The sequence below is a fragment of the Boleophthalmus pectinirostris genome, unplaced genomic scaffold, assembly GCF_026225935.1.
Source record: "Boleophthalmus pectinirostris isolate CB_2022bp ecotype Guang Dong unplaced genomic scaffold, ASM2622593v1 HiC_scaffold_21, whole genome shotgun sequence".
In the NCBI taxonomy this organism is placed as follows: domain Eukaryota; kingdom Metazoa; phylum Chordata; class Actinopteri; order Gobiiformes; family Gobiidae; genus Boleophthalmus; species Boleophthalmus pectinirostris.
This window is the reverse complement of record NW_026571175.1, coordinates 3,924,141-3,942,491: the sequence shown is the minus strand read 5'-3', so window position 1 is coordinate 3,942,491 and position 18,351 is coordinate 3,924,141.

Sequence of the window (18,351 nt, the reverse complement as noted above, 5' to 3'; positions counted from 1 at the left end):
TCAGACCTGGTTTAGACCTTGTTTAGATCTGATTTAGTCCTGGTTTAGACCTGATTTAGTCCTGGTTTAGACCTGGTTCATTTCTTGTTAGACCTTTTTTAGTCCTGGTTTAGATCTACTGTAGTTTAGACCTGGTTCATTCCTGGTTCAGACTTGGTTTAGACCTTATTTAGACTTTGTTTAGACCTGGTTTAGACCTGGTTTAGATCTGGTTTAGTCCTGGTTCATTCCTGGTTTAGTTCTCATTTAGACCTACTGTAGTTTAGACCTGGTTCAGTCCTGGTTCAGATCTGGTTTAGACCTTGTTTAGACCTGATTTAGTCATTTATACCTGGTCCAATCCAGGTTTAGTCCTGGTATAGACCTACTGTAGTTTAGTCCTGGTTCAAACCTTGTTTAGACCTTGTTTAGACCTGATTTAGACCTGGTTTAGACCTGGTCCAGTCCAGGTTTAGTTCTGGTATAGACCTATTGTAGTTTAGAACTGCTTCAGACCTGGTTTATTCCTGGTTCACACCTGGTTTAGTCTTGGTTCAGTCCTGTTTCAGACCTGGTATAGTCCTGGTTCAGAAGTGGTTCAGTCCTGTTTCAGACCTGGTTCAGTTCTGGTTCAGACCTGGGTTTTCCCTGGTCTCTGATCTTGTTGGTCCCTTGGGCACACTTCTACACTGAACTCTTTATTTCTGTGTTTTTCGCTCCATCACAAGCAGCACAACTGATCCACATGTGACACAAAGAAAGACTCTACAAACATGTCAGATGCCCTCCCATCCTCCTGTGTCCCTGTGTGTCAGATGCCCTCCCATCCTCCTCTGTATGTCAGATGTCCTTTTCCTGGTTTAGTCTTTTTTAGGTTTTGGTTTAGGTCTTGGTAAGTCCTGGTTTAGCCCTGGTTTAGTGTCAGATGCCCTCCCATCTCCTATCTCTGTGTGTCAGATGCCCTTTATCTGGTTTAGTCTTTGTTAGGTTCTGGGTTAGTCCTAGTTTGGTCTTTGTTAGGTCCTGGGTTAGTCCTAGTTTGGTCTTTGTTAGGCCCTGCTTTAGTCCTGGGTTAGTCCTTAATTTGGCCTTTGTTAGGTTCTGGTTTAGTCCTGGTTCGGTCCTAGTTTGATCTTTGTTAGGTCCTGGTTTAGTCCTGGTTTTGTCTTTGTTAGATTCTGGTTTAGTCCTGGTTTGTCCTGTTTTGTTTAGTCCTGGTTTTTTGTTAGGTCCTGGTTTAGTCCTGGTTTTGTCCTGGATTAGTCCTGGTTTTGTACTGGTTTAGTCCTGGTTTTGTACTGGTTTAGTCCTAGTTTGGCCTTTGTTAGGTCCTGGTTTAGTCCTGGTTTAGTCCTGGTTTTGTCCTGGATTAGTCCTGGTTTTGTACTGGTTTAGTCCTGGTTTTTTGTTAGTACTGGTTTAGTCCTAGTTTGGTTTGTTTCTGGTTTAGTCCTGGTTTGTCCTTTAGTTAGTCCTGTCTTTGTCCTAGTTTGTCCTTTGGTTCCTGGTTTAGTCCTGGTTTTGTCCTGGATTAGTCCTGGTTTTGTAGTGGTTTAGTTCTAGTTTGATCTTTGTTAATCCTGGTTTAGTCCTGGTTTATCCATTTGCCTGATGCCCTCCCATCCTGTACCCCTGTGTGTTAACGAATTTAAGTGTTTTGTTTTTTTTGTTTTGTTTTGTTATTTTTTTTAGGAATTGTTCGACCCATGTTTTTAGAGTGCATCTTCTAATCTTGTTCTCCTGCGATCGTCTGTGGTCTCTGCCCTGGGGTCTAGTCTGGGTTTGGTTATAAAGCAAAAAGCCCCCGGCAAATTGGGCTTAATCCTGGTTTTAATCCTGGTTTAGTCCTGGTTCGAGTCTCCTCTGAGTCCTCATCTTATCACACTTTAGAGAGGCCTCATTAACATAACCACAGACAAAGACTGCACCCAAATCAACTGATATCCTGCACAACAAACAACGCACAAAAGAGGGATTTCAGGCTTCAAGATTGTGTTTATTTACACCTATTGTCTAGTTTGCCTTGAGAGGACATGTTTTATTACTCGTATATCAGAGGTACATAGAGCAGCCAAAATGTGGACTCAAGTAAACGTACTATTACTTCAAAATAATATTACTCAAGTACAAGTGTAGAGAAGTCTGGATGAAAAATAATTTGAAGTGAATGTAAAATAAATCTTAAAAACTGTATAAAAAACTGTAGGAGAGCTAGAAGAAACACAAATGTTCAAACTATTTCACATATCGATGAGCCGGTCCGATATCGGCACTGATACTGAACAATTTTCTGGTGCAGATATTGACTTTCAGATTGGATTTATAAAGTTGTTCTGCAGTTACTATAGGGATAAAATCACAATTACATACATTTTAATTAGAATTTTTTCATGGAAAGCCCCTTGAGATGCAGTTTATTCTCTTTTACAGACACATAGTTTAACAATACAATACATACAACTGCATACAGCTGAGCCCACTCCTCTACTCGCTCTACACTCACAACTCCAGTCCCACCCACCCACAGAACATCACTGTCAAATTTGCTGATGACAAGACGGTGGTGGGGCTGATAACAGAGGGGAATGAGGCGCCCTACAGAGATGAGGTCCTGAAACTCAGCGAGTGGTGTGAAAATAATAACTTGGAACTGAACATTACCAACAGAGCCACCTCTGCCCTCCCTGTACATCAACGGCCAAAGTGTGGAGCGAGTGGGGTTCTTCAAATTCCTTGGGGTTCACATCTCTGCTGATCTCTCCTGGTCAGTCAACACCTCAGCACTGGTCAAAAAGGCCCAGCAGTGGCTATACTTCCTGAGGAGCTCATGAAGGAGCAACTAAACACAAGCTGCTGGTGACCTTCTATCGTTCCACCATTGGTCACCTGCTGACCTCTGCTGTGACAGTGTGGCACTCTAGCTGCACAGAGGCTGACAGAAAGCGTCTGCAGAGGGTCACCAACACTGCACAAGACATGATCGGCTGCCCTCTGCCTTCCTTAAGAACATTATACAACCCCCGCTGTCTCAGTAGAGCGAGGAAAATAATTAAGGACAATACACACTCTGGATTCCACTTCTTCAACCTGGTGCTTTCTGGCAGGAGCTTCAGGTCAATTCCAGCTCAGACCAACAGACTCAGGGACAACTTCTTCCCCAAAGCTGTCACCATACTGAATGAGAACTGTTAATTTGTTTTATTTATTATTCTTGCACTTTGAAGGAGCAGCTCTGAATTTCATCATATTGTATAATAACAATAAAGGCTTTCTATTTCTATTCTATTCTAACACATACATACATACATACATACATACATACATACATACATACAACACAAGTAACAGGACAGTTTTGCTCACATCCCTCCCCACCCCCCATATGTTCACCTCATATAGTCATTCACTAAGAATGTAACGATATCCAAGTCTCACGATACGATATCATCACGGTATGAACCACACATTATGATATTTATTGCGACATCATGGGAAAGCTCATAATATGGTGGGGAGGCTCATGATTCGAGATGTAACAATATCCAAATCTCTCAGTATGATATTTTCACGATATACATCTCACGGTAGGATATTTATTGGGATATTTTGTGGAGGCTAACAAAACTGTTAATATGCTACTTTTTTCCTCTGCCTTGACAAGACTTAATCCAAACAACTAAGACTTAAAAGTGCTTAGAACTGTTATTTCTTCTTGTAGCCTGCACTGAAATGGAGCAAAGGATCATGGTCTATGTAGTTCTCTAGCACCATAACCCCTAATTTAAGCAAAGAGACTTGTGATTCGATATATTGTGATGATCCACGATATTACTGTGAGAACTTTGATGATACAATATTATGATATTTCATTTACTGTTACATCCCCATCATTAACACAAACACAGTGTTAATAGAATCAACAGTAGTGACCGTCAGTTTTCAGATGAGTTAACAGAGTCGTTCTAAAGGAGCTGAGAGAAGTTCGAGACCTCAGTGAAGAGGCAGATTGTTCCAGTCTGAGGGGCTTTTAAATGAAAGAAACTCTGGCCCACCTCTTTACAGATGAGAGGTACAGTAAATGTTAGATACTGAGAATGTTGAAAAGAGTAAATTGTGGTAGACTGGGCAAGGGAACGTTTGAGATATGATGGAAAGACCAAATAAATGCATTTAAAGATAAACAGAAACCAGATGGAGTGTCATCTTTTTTTTCAGGCTGTAACCAGTCGAGCCGATCATATAACTCACAGTGATGATTTCTATATGAACATTTTAAGATGAATCTACATAATGTGTTGAACAATACATGTAGTGGTTTAAGATGTTTATTGTAGGTGTTATCATAAACTATGTCAGCATAATCAATGATAAACAGGATACACTGGGAGATTATCTTCTTTCTTACTACTTACATGACACATTTGGAAGCAGCTTTGTCTTTTTTTATTTTTGTTAAAAGGAAATGCTGTTTTCAGTCTCAGTTAATATCAGGTGTTGGCAGATGGGCAAAGATATAGTATTGGAATCGGTATCACAATTAAAAAAGTTGGATTGGTGCATCTCTAATTTAACACTGTCAACATAAAGCTTTTGTCACTGCAAAAAGGAAGCACAACTTTTACTCTAGTAAGAGTACTGTTACACTACAGTATATTACTCAGATGGGAGTAAAAGTGTGGGGTCTAAAAACTAGTCCTCTTACTCTTGCTGTTGTCTAGTTTCAATCTTTTGACCTTAGTTAATTTTAGAAGATTATAAAAAAAATTACAATATAATAAAATGAATGAATAAATAAACCATGAGAGCGTGTTTATGTCGTGCTGTTCCTTCAGTGACCAACAGGAGGCACCACCACACAGCGTTGTACTTTGGATAAAAGGACCACCAAGACAGATGAACAATGTCAGAGCATTCTTAGAGTTAGAATACAGGTGAGCAGAAATAGCCTCCATCCACACTGATATCAGAGGTTACAAACACAAACACAACAAAAGACAAAAGATTTAATCACAAAAGAACTGAATAAACACTTAACACAAAGACATAGACCTTTGATCTACAAGGGAAATGACATGGACACAGTAGCCCACACATCACATTATAATAAGACAGGAGCAATTAAAAAATAAAAATAAAAAGCTGATAAAAGTCAAAATAATGAAAAGTCCTATGTTACACAAAATTGACTCTTGTGAGCTTTAAGTCATGTTAGAATGTTGTTCCCTCCTCAAAAACATACTGGAGTTGTGTTTTGTTTCATTCACACATGTTTGAGTAACTCTTTATTATTAGTCTGTCTTCATCTCCAAAGATCATAATGCTCTGTTCCACCTTGTGATGTCATGAAGTGGTAGTTTTCAAGTTAACATCTACTTTTCACCTTCAGTTCAGTTCACAGCAAAAAGTCAAGTGTTAAAATTGATTCTCACAGAATCTATTTGAACAGTTTCTCAGGGTTTATATGAGTCCAATCTGTTCTAGAGTTAATTTAACATTTTTGCAAATGTTAATTATGTAACACTGGACCAAATTTCCTGTTTAACCCCCAAATCAAGAGTTTTATTAACATTTTGAGAGTGAACAGATAACACTTTGTAGGATTATCCTTATTTTTACACTTTATTTTAGTTAATTTAAGGTGAAATTCTGTACAAAATTGGTTCAAGCTGATCTTCTCTGGAGTTTGAAATGGTGGGAGGGAGGTGCCAAATTAACACTAAGAGAAGCTGAATGAACACTAGGGGAAGCTGAGTTAACCCTATCAACTATGGCAAATAACCCCAACTCGAACCCCCATTTAACCCCTCACTTTTTGTGTAAAAAACAGCAACAACAACAAAAATGTAAACATTTTACCTTGAAATTTTAACCCTCCAGTTTTTGCTTTGTAGACCATTGCCAATTCTGGAGCTGAAATTATTCAAATGATAATTTGTATGGAGTTTGAAAACACAGTGAAGCACTTCCTGTATGAATACATGACATCACAAGGTGAACAGAGTGTTTTCTGTTTGAGAGAAGAACTCAGTCTAAACCTGCAGAGTTTGTGTGTTAAACATGTATGAATGAACCAAAACACAACTCCAGGTGTGAGGGAAAAACTTTAAATAAGGTACAAATATGCAGACGTGTATATGTACGAGTCAAATAAATAAAATAAAGAGACACAATGCTAAAACGCAAAGATGAAACGTTTAATAAATATTCTCTGTATAAGACCTTGTAAACCTTTTTTTTTTATCTCCATGTGCAGTACAAATAAAGTTGAGAGTTGTCAATGCTAAAATAATAGTTAGTTGCTATAATTGTCTTTAAACTCGAGTGTGATCTGTGTTGGTGTTCCTGCGTGTGTGTTTCGTGCAGATTTGACCTTGGTGCAGTCGTGTTGGTGTAGCGGAGGTTGGATCAGGTTTGGTCTGAGCTCGGGCTTCTCCTGCAGGGCCCCTGTGATGAGAGGAGAGTGTGACAGCACCGGCTCCAGGGGCCCATCCTCGATCTGCACAAACAAGCCTCTCTGACAGGGACTAAAGCAGAACTAAAGAAGGACTACACCAGGGTTAAACCAGGATTAAACCAGGACTGAAACAGGACTGAAAAGGGGCTGAAACAGGACTAAACCAGGACTAAACCAGGACTAAACAACCAGGACAAAACCAGTACTAAACCAGGACTAAAGCAGGGCTAAAACAGGACTAAACTAGGGGTAAAACAAGGGTAAACCAGGACTAAACCAGGATCAAACCAGGACTGAAACAGGGCTAAAACAAGGCTAAAATGGGGGTAAAGCAGAACTAAAGCAGGTCCTAAACCAGGACTAAACCAAAACTAAACCAGGATTAAACCAGAACTAAACCAAAACTAAACCAGGACCAAACCAAAACTAAACCAGGACTACATTAGGACTAAACCAAGTCTAAGCCAGATCTAAACCAGGACTAAACCAATAATAAACCAAGTCGAAACCAAAACTAAATCAGAACTAAATCAGAACTAAATCAGAACTAAACAAGAACTAAACCAGGTCTAAACTAGGACTAAAACAGCCCTAAACCAGGACTAAACCAAGACTAAACAAGAACTAAACTAGGAGACTAAACCAGGACTAAACTAAAGCTGAGCCAGAACTAAACTCGCACTAAACCAGCATTAAACAAATTTTAAACCAGGACTAAACCAGAATTACACCAGGGCTAAACCAGGACTAAACCAGGACTAAACTAGAACTAAACCAGCCCTAAACCAGGATTATACTAGAACTAAACCTGGGCTGAACCAGGACTACACCGGGGCTAAACCTGACCCCTGAGCCCACCTGCACGCTCGTCTCTCTCTTGTCAAACTCCACTCTCCCAGCTCATTCCATGTGATGTTTTGCATACATTAGCTTTAGTGCAGCTGCTTTGGGACCCTCCACCTGCTGCAGTCCCACCCATACACCCCCACACACATACCCCCCCAAATAACCCCAAACCCACCCCCTTAAAGCGTGAAAGAGCTCCATTCTCCTGCTATTGTCCCTCCCTGCTTCACTGCACAACACATGACATTATGAAGTGGGGCAGATTTCATGGGACTCTATAGCGCCGCGTAATCCTTTTTGTGGCCGTGTGGGCTCACTGTTTTGATATTTATTGGCTGGTTAAAGCAGGCGACGCAGCTGATGGTGCAGCGCTAAGAAAATAGACCCAAAAAACTTGAAGTGGGCGGAGGGATACGGAGTTAGAATGGAGCGTTGAGTGAATGGGATTAGAAGGAGCAGTCAAGTGGAGGTCAGTGAGGAAGAGAGAAAACGTTTACTTCATTAAAAATACTTCTAAAGGGAAATACGTCGGAAAAGGATGAACAAATGGTGTATATTATGGTGAACTGATTTCTGAGTCTGGGAATATTGTAATAATAAGAACTAACCCCTGTATGTACTAAGGCTGATTCAGTCTTAGTAAAGCTTGTACATGATCAATTAAGTCTTTGTTCATGCTTTTTTAATGACTGTTTACATCCACACAGCACACGGATCGAGAAGAAGCTGCAGATTAGTGACAGTGACTCTATTTCCTGTGGACTTTATGCTTTAAAAATCATGTATCTGAAGTATTGCACCACATTTTACAAATTATAATAACACAGTTTAGACTTGTGCCTAAACTCGAAGTGCAGAGCTCTGATCTTTTGAACAGAGTTCTTTTGAACATTGAGTCATTTTACTCTAGACAGGAAACAGCAGACAAGAAACGCATTCACAACTTCATATCCTGTGGTCCACCAAACTTTTCCCACTGCAGTCTTTGTGATCGGAGATTCAAAATCTCATAAGATTCTCTTCATGTCTGTGGTGTGTGCTTTTTGTTGCATGTTTAAAAATCATTTAAGTACCAAAAAAAGCCTGTAGTGTGTGGTGGCCTTTAGATGGAGGATTGACCTGTTGTGCAAGTTCCGATTTGACTGAGGAAACACACCCAGACACAGGAAGGACTTGCAAACTCCACACAGAAAGACTCGAGTGACCTGGGGATCTAACAGGTACCCTCTTGCTGTGAGACACGAGAGCTGTAGTCACTCATCCTCTGTGCAGTGTTTGAGTGTTTCTATCCATCCATTCTCTTCCGTTTATCCAGGGCCGGGTCGCGGGGGCAGCAGTCTAAGCAGGGACTCGCAGACTTCCATCACCCCAGACATGTCCTCCAGCTCCTCTAGGTTCCCCCCGAGTTGTTCCCAGGTCAATCGAGAGAGTGTTTCTATGTAATCTATATAACCTGTAATCATAATTATTCTTAAAGTTCTCTGTTCCACACATGCTCTTTTGGTGATCAAATTGCCTTCCAAGCAACTCTCATTATGAGGCCAAAATTCTTGACCATGTTATTCACATAGGCTGACCAGGGGGGACTCGCTGATGATACATAACAGACAATAATAAAATATGAATTTTCAAAACTGTAACAAACATATTTTTATTCAAAGACCATTAATATTTCTGCCTGGAATAAATGAAAATGAGTGTATTGTCATAGTCCAATGAGGTTCATTTGGGCTTCATATATTTTACGTTCTTAGGTTCTTTTTTTAGACCTTTTTTTTTTTTAGTTTGTTTTCATACCTGACTGCTCACTCAGGGTCTTCCTCAGAATGCTCACGTGATGTTGCTGTGGCGTGTGTGAAACATCACTGGGACAGAGGAAAACAAACACCATCGCTGGATTAAAGAGACAATCGAAATACGGAAACATGCCCATGGGACGATAAACCGGGACAAGGGGCTTTTTTACTCTCACACACCTGGGATTCTGTCCTGAGGAAGTGGGACTGCAGATGGCGCTGTCGTCCTGCCTCCACCGGTAGGAAGACAGCGCCAAACCCGTTTAAATAATCTGACCGGACACGTCACAGCAACATCACGTGACCACTCTGAAGAAGAGCACAGTGAGCAGAACAAACTGTCAGGTATGAAACAAACTCTTGGTCTGAAAAAAGAACCTAATAATATGAGCCTATCATCAGTGCATATTCGTGCCTGATTGTAGAACTTTAAAAAATTAACAAAATAGATCAATTGTAGACAGGGCTACAGACACTTAGAAACCTTCAGGGGCTGCAAGCGAGTTAACCTCTCTACCAACAGTTTTTAATGTTTATCAGAAAATAACTACTCAGTATTCTGTTTGAGTGTCCTTTTCTGACAAAGGGCCGGATTCGCGTTTCAGAACATCTTTTTTGGGATGTCTGGTCACCCTATTTTCACAATATATATTCTATGTTTAGATAAAATATAGTCTGTGTGTGAGTCCTGAGCTGATTCTCTGTGTAAAATTATGATCCAGTAGTTCTGAGCACATCTCCTCCTGCAGCCATGTTTGACCTGTGTGTTCTGTCTCAGTCCAGTTTAAGTCAAGTCACATTAAGATGATTCAGGATCAGTTCTTCTGAGAGTTAGAGGGTTAGCCTGTAGCATTTAGCGTCAGTGCATTAGAAAGAGACAGAGAGGAAGAGATACGAACAAGTGAAATATACATAAATATAACAGGCACTGGTCATATTAAAACAGCCTCAAACAAAACAGGTTGAAATAAATGGATTACACAGAGGTATTTTCCTGTTTTCACATTTATTTGTTTGTAATTATTTTCTTTTTTTTTTTTTTCTTCTTTTTTTTTGGTAATTCCACTCATTGCCGGACAATAAACCAGGTCTAAACCAGGCATAAAACCAGGTCCAAACCAGGTCTAAAACAGGTCTAAACCAGGTCTAAAATAGGACTAAACCAGGACTAAACCAGGATGAAAACCAGGTCTATACCAGGTCCAAACTAGGTCTAAACCAGGTCTAAAACCAGGTCTAAACCAGGACTAAACCAGGTCTAAACCAGGTCTTAACCAGGCATAAAACCAGGTCCAAACCCGGTCTTAAACAGGTCTAAACCAGTTCTAAAATAGGACTAAACCAGGACTAAACCAGGACTAAATCCAGGCATAAACCAGGTCTAAACCAGGACTACACCAAGACTAAACCAGGACTAAACCAGGTCTAAAACCAGGTCTAAACCAGGTCTAAACCAGGACTAAAACCAGGACTAAAACAGGACTAAAACCAGGTCTATACCAGGTCCAAACCAGGTCTAAACCAGGTCTAAAACCAGGTCTAAACCAGGACTAAACCAGGTCTAAACCAGGTCTTAACCAGGCATAAAACCAGGTCCAAACCAGGTCTTAAACAGGTCTAAACCAGGTGTAAAATAGGACTAAACCAGGACTAAACCAGGACTAAATCCAGGTCTAAACCAGGTCTAAACCAGGACTACACCAAGACTATACCAGGACTAAACCAGGACTAAAACCAGGTCTAAACCAGGACTACACCAGGTCTAAACCAGGTCCAAACCAGGACTAAACCAGGTCTAAAACCAGTTCTAAACCAGGACTACACCAAGACTAAACCAACTAAAGACTAAACGTGGACCGTGTCTCCTCCTCTTCTATCAGTACTATTTTTAATATGTTTAAGTAAAGTCTGGGCTTTTTATTTTCTTTTAGCAGACAAAATATCTTATGTGAAGAAATCCTTGTCTTTACTTCTCTACAGCAAATCAAGTAATCCAAAGTATTCAGATTACGTTACTCACTTTAAGTAATTTAATGGATTATGTTACAGACTACATTTTGGGATATGTAATCTGTAATCTGTAGGGGATTACATTTTAAAAATAACCTTCCCAACACTGCAGATATTGTAACTAATCAGATGTTATCGTGCTTTAAGTTTGGTTGACAGCGCTACATGTTTAGCTGTTTTCAGTGCGTTTGTTTCCAACGTCTTTGTTTATCTATTTTACAAAGTATATTATAATTTATATATTTTCCTTCTGTTTGTTTGTTTCAGGACCACACACATACACATACACACCCACACAAGTTCAACGTTTTTAATAAAAGTCATAAACTTCATCATCTCTCATCGTGCATTCTTACCGACGCCCCCTGGTGGTCACAACAATACACGCATCAAGAATCTCGGACTTCCGGTCATTGCGCAATACACACTGGGAAGGATTTTCCGAAAAAGTGAGCATCAAACCTCCATGTTTATTTTCCCAGTGGGATGTGTCTATTGACAAAGTCAATCTTTTCAAGTCTTTTGAATCATATCACTTTTGTTTCTGGTTCTGATATTGTCATATTTTAGTTTTGGGATTCCGACCAAGTACCAAAAAGGAAACCTTTGTCTGCCTAAATCATCCTGAGTTTGCAGCGAACATTTTGTATGTGGAGCGCCAACAAAGCGGGATCCCGTTTGTTGAGCGAGAAGTACAGAAGACAAACAGACTGAGCTGCACTTTCTTGTTCTTGTGGTTTTACAGCAACATCACGTCTTGGTCTCTTTGCTGTGGAAGGTGTTTCTTGGTGAACAGCTGGTGCCTTTCGCTTTGGCGTTGACTTTTTAAATTCATAACCAAGACTGAGTGAGGGATCGGGGTTTTGCTTTGTTGTCGCTCCACATACAAAATGTTGGCTGCAAACTCGGGATGATTTAAGCAGTCAAATGTTTCCTTTTTCGTCCTTCCCGTGGATCAAACCTGTCCATCACCTTCGCATTTCACTATTTTTCAATTCCATTAGGAAGAAAAACAGTTTGAACAGAGGTTTGCAGTCACACACATTTGATTCCCTTTTGTATTTATGGAGTTTGCAAACAAATTTCTCGAGTTGTTTTCCTCTGTTAGGATCCAACAACCACACAATTACGATGTTCGAATCCCAAAACTAAAATATGACAATATCAGAATCAGAAACAAAAGTGATATGGTTCAAAAAACTTGAAAAGATCGACTTTGTCAATAGAAGCATCCCACTGGGAAAACAAACATGGAGGTTTGACGCTCACTTTTTCGGAAAATCCTTCCCAGTATGCATTGCTCAATAACCGGAAGTCCGAGATTCTTGATGCGTGTATTATAAGCCACACAACTAGTTTCCCCATAACAATGCTACTTCCTGTATATTTTTAATTTTCTTCTTCAACCTTTCTTACAAATTTGCAACTTACTATCCACCAAATCAAGTCAGAATTAGAAAACACAAAAACCTGTCATGTGCACTTTAAAAATTCTAAATAAAGCACTTTAATAATTGAGTAACAAACCCATGATTTGAACCCTTCTGTTTGGTTTTCATGGGCTTTTCTGGCCAAACATTATCTTGGAAACAGATTGCTATGAATAACTTTCCTCCATCAGGCTAATCTGTAATCAGTGCGTTTCTGATCCTCTTCACAATGGCGTTAAGTCCTCTGCGTTAGTCCATAGTTTCTGCGTTTTACACTCTCTAATCTTCAGCTCCAAACTCTCCATCCGCACAAACCTGTCCTGGGGCCATGCGTGCGACCGCAGCCCCAGAGAAGCGCCTCGTCTCCTCCTGCGATTGTCGGGAGGTCCCCTGGGAGTCGGCTGTGTGGATGTCAGGGCGGTTTGTTCAGGAGCGCGCCCCAGAAAGAGGATTAGCGCTGGGGAGAGGGTGAATGAGAAGTGGCCTCTTGGAGCTGGAGGAGAGGGACGTATGGTGTGGCATCAGGAACAGGCTGGTTAACACAAGCAGGAGGACAATGAATGAATGTGAACGAACTGAATGAATGAATTTTATTATGTCACTGAAGTGTTAAGTGTATCACATTTAAAGGCGCACTGTGTAACTTTATCTTTGGGGGTCCGTCACCTTTTTGTTTCAGATTTTTAAACAGTGCTTTTCCACCTTCAAGGCTCTCAAAACACTTTACAACAAGGCCCTCCAAGACCTTTAATTTGGCCAATTAATTTGGCTGATTTTCTACTAAAATATTTGAATTATATTTTCTATTAAAATATTGGTAATTTTCTGCATCGCTCAGCATAGCAGCGTCTCCAGTACTCTCTCGTCTCTGTACGTGGCCCCTCCCACCAGAGCAGCACAAATGAAGACTTGTCTCTTTCCAAACGCTCTTAAAGGACGATCGTTTTGACTGTTGACCGTGACACCCTCATCAACAAAATGTCAAAAATTAGAAAAATTTACTTATTCCTATTCGGATCAGCAGACACACGCTCTACCAACTCATGAGTTACTGCCACCTGCCGTTGCTCTGACTGGAATGTTCCACAATGTGACATTAAGCAGCTTTATCTTACATTTGTTCAATTACAGGTGGGTTTATAGCTCAAAAATACTGAGAAAAACAAGCGTCCTGATAGTGAGCAGGGTCGCCTCTCCACAGATCTGACCTGTAACTTGGTTTGGTTTGGTCTCTATGAAGACACACTACAAAAAACAATATCTAGTCAAGTTAAGCTGACTTCAGTTAAGAAAGTTTTATCATGATTTGAGTAAATTTCACTTGATAATTTATCTGTCAGTTTTCTTAAAATATGAAAAATACATGAAAACACACTTGCTACACTTTCAACACTTACAACAAGTTTTTGCACTTATAAAGAAACAAAACTGAATGTTGCTTGAATAAAGAAAAACACACTTATTCCATTGAATCGACTCAAATAAAGTCAAATATTCTTAATTTAAATCATTTTAACTTAGCTTTTTATTTTTTATTTTTTTTCCAGTGTATACAGTTTTAATGCCATACTATGAAACATTCCAGACAAAGCAATAACATCTCCATGGAGACAAGCATGTGATGAATCCTCCACCGGAAAAGTTACAAAATGCACCATACTGCATAAAAACAAAATCTAGTCAAGTTATCATGATTTAAGTACATTTCACTTGACAAGTGAATTGATCTGCCACTGGGATAAAACTTTTTGTTCTTAAAATATGAAAATACATCTTACTACACTTAAACTAAGAAAAACAACAACTTTTTGCACTTAAAATTAGAAACTAAATCCAATGTTGCTTGAATTAAGAAAAACACACTTATTCCATTGGTAGATCATTTTACTTGTCAAGTTGAATCAACTCAAATAATGTCAAATGTTCTTAATTTAAGTCATTTTAACTTACTTAGATATTGTTTTGTTTTTTGTTTTTTTTTTTTTTGGTTTGTTTGTTTGTTTGTTTTTTTTTTTGTTTTTCCAAGTGTAGAAAGTGTTAATACCATACTGTGAAACATTCGAGACAAGGCAATAATATCTCCATGGAAACAAGCATTTGACGAACCCTCCACCAGAAAAGTTACACAGTTGTTCAAAATAATTTCACAAATATAATATGGCATTAAACATTTATTGTACATGTATTATTGTTCTTTTACAAGTATTTTTATTGCAAAAAAAATTAAAAATTGTTCCAGCGGTAGCTTCACTTGCTTGTCTCCATGGAGATAGATCAGATTAATGCCATAATGTAGAACATTCTGGGGAAAATGACCCAATGAAAATTATGAAAGTTGTCCCCTATTGCTATGATTCCACTCCTCTCTATTAACTGTATCTCACTAGGGCAAAGTGTCTAGCTCAAGGGCACAACAACAGAGAGAATAAGGTAAGCGGGAATTCAAACCTTCAACCCTCTTCCACCTGTAAAATAACCTCTACTCCCTCCAAAGTCGTGTCACACACAACCAAAAATGAAAATTCAAGCTTCAAATGTTTGCAAACAAAAAAATAAAAACTCATTTGGAAAAGTTACAACATGATTGTATCTGAAAATAATCTCTTCCTTAAATCCTTTTGCCGTGTACTAGTATTTGAGTGAGTTACATGTGGAGAATGTTCGAGAAGAGTCAGTTCAGATGTGTTTAAATCTGCAGCGGTGAGGAGCAGATAAACTGGAGATAATCATCTTTCATTAAACTTGAATCTCACACTTACACTTACTCAACGCAGAGGCTCAAGAACGTTGTATATTTTTTCATTTTTTTTCCTTCAACCTTTCTTACCAGTTTGCCACTTGCTATCCACCAAATCAAATCAGAATTAGAAAATACAAAAACCTGTCACGTGCACTTTAAATATCCTAAATAAAGCTGGATATTGCACCTTTAATAACTGAGTAACAAACCCATGATTTGAACCCTTCTGTTTGGTTTTCATAGTCTCAAATGGCTCAAATCTTCCTCTCTATTAACTGTATCTCACTAGGCCAAAGTGGTTGAAGTGTCCAGCTCAAGGGCACAACATAAGACCTCCTCAAAAACAGACCTGGACTTGTGTTTTGTTTCATTCATACATGTTTGACTGACTCTTTATTATTAGTCTGTCTACATCTCCAAAGCTCAAAATGCTCTGTTCCACCTTGTGATGTCATGAAGTGGTAGTTTTCAAGTTAACAAATACTTTTTACCCAACCTAGTTACCTAGTTCAGTAGAGATGGGCAAGTCCAGGTTTTAAATCATGAATGAAATGATTCTAGTGAAGGTCTGTGCGGTTTAAAAACACAGTAAGTAAGTATGTTTTTTTTATTTATAAAGCTTTTTTCACAGACATTTGTCACAAAGACACTTTACAGTTCATTATTCATTCACTCCACACTCTGAGGTGGTAAAGTACTATTGTAACCACAGCTGCCCTGGGACAGACTGATGGAAGCAAGGCTGCCAATCTGCACCATCGGCCCCTCCAACCACCACCATCACTCACGCACACACCACTTTCATACAAGGCAATGTGGATGAAGTGTCTTGCTTAAGGACACAATAACAATTTTTGCCACTGGTGCCCTCATGTCTCACCTGACTTTCCCAGAGGTCTCCCATCCAAGTATTAAATCAGGCCTGGCCGTGCTGAGCCACACTGGAGCACTTCCTGTATTACCACATGACATCACAAGGTGGAAATTATTGTTTCTCTTTGATGTGTGTAAATGTGTGAATGAAATAAAACACAACTCCAGGTACGTACATTTATATAATTTATGTCTTATTGGCACCAATCTCTTGCTATTTTTTTGTTATTATAATTTTTTGCTACTTATTTAGAAGTTTATCATTAAATATATTTTTTAGTTTGTGATGTGTGATTTATTGTGTCCAAGTAATTTCCTTTGTGAATTAATCAAGTCTGTCTAAGTCTAAGTCTAAATGTAAGTCTGTTTGTGATGAGGAAACAACATAATAACAAAGATCAGAAAATATCTCAATATATATAATATAAACATAAGCCTTTTAAAGGATGGACCCAGAAGTTACACGATGCACCTTTTAATCAACAGAAGCATTTTGTGATCATTTTTATTGTACACAATTTACCCAATATTCAAATTTTTGTTTTTCTTCAAAACAACATTCAAACATTACTGATCATTTACTGTATCATCCACCTCTATTTCTATTCTATTTAGTGTAAATAGTTTTGTTTTCAGTTCATCACCATCACTTACAATTATATTTCACTGTTTCGGTTTTCCTTTCTATATTTGTTTAAATTCTATTCTGAAAAAAGATGAAAATATTTGAGTTTGAAAAATTGCTACAGTTTAAATGCAAAATCAATATAGTTGTTTATTTTTGCGCCATATTTGAGCCGTTTCTGTTTTTTTTAAATAACATTTGTCAGTTACATTTTAATAAAAATTAAAAAAATAAAAATGCACTGAGTAATTTTACTGTTGGGTCCACCACCTGCTTGTCTCCATAGAAATTCCACAATATGGCATTTAACTCAGTAACTATATTTTTTTTATAAAACTCATTAGAGACAAGCAGGACCAAGTTTTGTTTTTGTTTTTTTTAGCTGTAATTGAATAAATGCAAGACCAATACATTTAATGTCATACTGTGGAACATTCCAGACAAAGGAACAACATCTCCATGGAGACGAGCAGATGGCAGACCCTCCACTTAAAAAGTAACACAGTAATACCTTAATATCCATGGTTTATTTCTTTTCCTTTTTTATTATTTGTAGATTTTATTCTAGATAGTTGAAATGTTTTAAGAATCATTTTGGTGACAGAGTAGTTTTACTTACTATAAAAATTTGAAACTTGATTTCAATACTAAGAAAAATAATTGATTCCAAATATCAATTCTAATATCACAACAAATAGGTATCTAGTTTTGATACTAGTTTTAGTATCGATTAGTATCAGTATGAAATGGCAGAAATGTCCCTGTAACCACGTTTAAATGACACACTCTTCCAGTCAAACTAATGCACAAAATATGAAAAAAATGACCAAAAAAGATGTAACCACCAACTGTAGTTTTTGTTAACATGTCTCTCTTCCTCACTCTCTCTCTCTCTTTCTCTTCTTTCTCTCCTCTCCTCCCCCTCCCCCTCCCCCCTCTCTTCAGGAGGGTGAGAGCTCGGAGCCCGGAGGCAGTTCCTGTGTGAGCTGCTGATAAACCCCGAGCAGACAGGAACTACAGAGAGAGGGAGAGAGGAGGAGAGGGGGAGAGGGGGAGGGAGGAGAAAGAAGAGAAAGAGAGAGAGACTGAGGGAAGAATGAGTGAGAGAGAGAGAGAGAGAGAGAGAGAGAGAGAGAGAGGAGAGGGAGGTGGGGTTATGGGTTAGACTGGTGCATAGAACAAGAGTGTAAATAAGCAGTCTGGTTATAAATAAGACACATTTACTGCAAAAAAAAATCTAAAAAGAAAAAACTAAGAAAAAATGAGCTGTGATGAATTAAATTAATAGTTAAGTTTAGATTAGTAACTTATTATGATGAATAATTTCACTACATATTATACTGTGCACAAGTGTACTGACAAATGTGAAACCTTATATATTCTCTTTATTTTCTGATTTATTTTTTGAAGATTTGGAGAAAGGTTCTGATTTGTCCTCTGCATTTGACCCATCCTTCAGTGTCTCTGGGTTAAGCCTGCATTTGATTTATCCTTCAATGTTACTGCGTTAAACCTGCATTTGACCCATGCATTTGTGTCAACTCTGTATTTAAACCTGCATTTGACCCATCAATGTCACTGGGTTAAATTGGTATTTG